This window comes from Ambystoma mexicanum, chromosome 8, assembly GCF_040938575.1.
Source record: "Ambystoma mexicanum isolate Mex_15411 chromosome 8, UKY_AmexF1_1, whole genome shotgun sequence".
NCBI classification, from domain to species: domain Eukaryota; kingdom Metazoa; phylum Chordata; class Amphibia; order Caudata; family Ambystomatidae; genus Ambystoma; species Ambystoma mexicanum.
Window position 1 is genome coordinate 1,511,169,957 of NC_090929.1, and position 3,144 is coordinate 1,511,173,100.

Below are 3,144 nucleotides of genomic sequence, written 5' to 3' on the forward strand. Positions count from 1 at the left end.
GTGGTTAGTTGGACATTTTAGCAATCCTGAGAGGTGTTAGGTAAGCCCTATGTAGTATAAAATAGTGTTATTGTGTTAAGTTAGCAGCCACTAACATCAAAAAGCATTGTTACCAAATTGTAACCGATTTCTCTGGGGAAATTTTGAAATTCCAATCTAATTCCCATTGCAAAGTAATTTTAGAGGTGGGATCATTAGTTTCTTTGGGTTGATTAAGGATGAATTTAATTTAGAAGCTTTAGTGGAGGAGAAACGCATTACTGATATTTTGAGGGAGCAATTTGGCAATAAAAGGGAATTGCTTTAGTAACTAAGTTTATAAAAATTATATAGGTCTTGTGATCTGCATTACTGAGATTGAATCCAGCACATAGTTCGGGAAAAGATAAAGGTGAATTAATATGCAATAAATGCGTAACTAGAAAGATTCCTGCAGAATACCGTCTTTGCAAAACATCATTTTTAGGTTTAAACGGGAAGAATGTATTAAACCATAGGTAGGCATTAGAGAAATCTTGAACAATGGGTGAGCAAGATATTAGGCTACTCCAAGCATTTTTCAAGGAATGTAGGAGCAGATGATTTTTAACACCAGGCCAAGAGGAAGTTGGAAGGAAATGAAATAAAGAGAGGGGTGTAAGAAACATGAGGGTATTCTCATACCTACTCCCCTTGGATCCTCTTCTGATTTGGACAGGGAAAGGCCATCACTTTTGGATCCTGGCCCTAATGATGGAGATGCGGGGGAGGATCACTTGGGTGGAGGGCAATGATCCCTGTAAGGTGCGCGCCTGTGCGGCCGTGCACTTTTTGATTGTTTTTTTTGTTTTTTTTTCCCCTGCCCGCGGCCGGGAAGTCAAGTGAGACTCCTGGGGTGAAATTATAATTTTTTTTTCAGCCCGGGCCGGGAAGTCAAATCAGACTCCTGGGGGCTGGGCTGCCTGGGGCTGGGCAGGGCAGGAGGCACCGGCGGCACTGTCTGCAGACTGCACTCTGCAGTGTCTGCACACAATTCATCATCATAGCCAGGTAACTAACACTAGATGTTTTTACCTTGCTTTGATGATTGTATCATGCATGCATCATAATTTATGATGCATGCAGATGCATGTGCAGCAAGCAGCATCATTGAAAATGGTGGGCGGGCCCCCGGCGGCCGTGCCGCCACTGCAGGGGGCCGGTGCTGTGTGGTGCTCGGCTCGTGCTCTGCTCGGGCTGGTGGCGGCCGAGTTGAACTGTTACTTTGATCTGTGGAGGGAGGCGGCTGAAGCAATTGCACACACTAAAGCAATTGTAACACCTGCCACCTCCCTCCGAGTCCTGACCCTGGGGGGGGCAGCCTGCCTGCAGGGCTGAGCTGGGGCCCAGTGACATTGCACACTAGTTGCTTCAACTTTGAAGGAAGTAACAACAAATGTGTTGTTGCACTTCTTTACAAAGTTGGAACAACTTCCACTTGTGCCTGGGAGTCTGGGTGGCCGACGCGGAAAAACAAGCCAATGAAAATTCGTGCCCGCCCAGACACTGTGCCGCCAGGTCCATCATGGCGTGACGCACGTGACTGACTATGCTATTGGGCCTCTGACCCACCCTGGCCCTGGCTGGGCATGATTTATTGGGGTGCACCAGTGGACCTCAGTCACCAGTCACCACCAGACAACTTGGAGGCCGCCAGCCCAGTGCCCACACACAGGACAGCCACACTGAGGAGGACCACCAGGCGAGGAGACGACGACCCAGGCCACAGTCAGCAGCCAACAGCCAGCCTGCCACTGTGCTGCAAGGTAAGGAGGACTCTCGTCTCGTCGTATAATGGGTTTGGCAAAAACCGCTATGGTGTGTTTCCCATGGATGTCACCCGGCCGCCCCCCCACCACAATGTGCGCACCATGCTATCAGGTGCCCCAGTAGTTCTTGAAGCCACCCTGCCCTGCCCGGGCTCTGCTTTCACGCCCAGGCCCTCCAACCTTAAGAAGGCCCAACCAGCTCCTGGGGATTGGAGGGGCTGAGACTGGCTACCGGCTGCCGCTGCCGCCGGCCCCGTCCGAGCACCGATCGGGCACGATCTGGCCTTGCCTTCACGGCATTGCCGTGCCCTGCTGGGGGGCACCCCACCCGAGACGCTCTTGTTAAGCGGGGTGACCCGTCGGCTCAGGAGGGCCATGGACCCGCCTGGGGCCGACGGGCCAGTGGGCCCTCTGCACCGGGCGTGCTCGCTATCCGACTGGGCATGTTGGCTGGCGGCCAGGCCCGAATTTATGCAAATCTCGGGCCGAGAAGGGCCTGATGGGAGAAATGAACTGTTCTTTAATGTGCCTCTTCTGTTGGGCTCTGCCTGCCAGAGCTTCCCTTGTCACGTGGGATAGGCAGCTCTGCAGACGCTCAGGGCTTCCGGGAGGGCTGGGGCTCGGTCAGGGCCAGCCTTCTCACCCTCGCTTACCGGGGATTCCAGAACAGGCCCAGCCCCTGCCCTCTTGCTCGCAACTCATACTTACCCCTCTTGCTCGCAACTCATACTTACCTGGCAGGGGAGCATCTGTGATCAGAAAGGCAGATCTCCCAGGGTGAGGCTCTTCCATTGCACGTCAGATTTGCTGACCCCTGCGATGTCCCCAAATATGGCATACTCGACTGCATTATTTCTGCTAGTGGGGGACTGCATTCGTGCTTTCCCCTGATTTATTGGTGAAAGAAAGAAAAAGTTTAGTGTGCGAGTCAGGGTGTTTGCACACAGAGCCCCTGGTCGTGCAGCAGAGTTTCTTTTGCTGTAGTCAAGAGGGCCAGCCCCGAGCAGCTCAGGGGTCCATCCCTGATGCATTGGTGAAAGAAAGAAAAAGTCACTCACGTGTGTGAGTAGTTTGTTGCGCAGAGAGCCCCTGAATTTTGCTGCAGTCAAGAGGGCCAGCATTCACTGGAGGGGTCACGTCAAGTGTACAGGCGCCTAACCCCAGACTTGTGCGGATGTCCCAAATTAACCCCCTGAGGTGGCGCATAGGATTGGCCTGCTGGTGGCGGGCTGACTTGCAACTAGTGCAACCTAGCGTCCATTACAGGTTTTATTTATTTATTGTGAGTGTGACATTTGTAAAGCGCACTAAGCCCAGATGAACTTAACTGGTCTGCTGTTAAATCTCAGTTACCAGT

The 3,144-nt window shown here is 52.4% G+C and overlaps 1 non-coding gene across 1 annotated transcript; it reads left to right on the forward strand.

The window, feature by feature from the left end:
- Positions 1 to 2,513: 2,513 nt before the first annotated feature.
- Positions 2,514 to 2,677, forward strand: LOC138474895 (U1 spliceosomal RNA). The gene has a single exon (XR_011269118.1). It is a non-coding gene; the product is annotated as a U1 spliceosomal RNA (small nuclear RNA).
- The last annotated feature ends 467 nt before the right edge of the window (positions 2,678 to 3,144 follow it).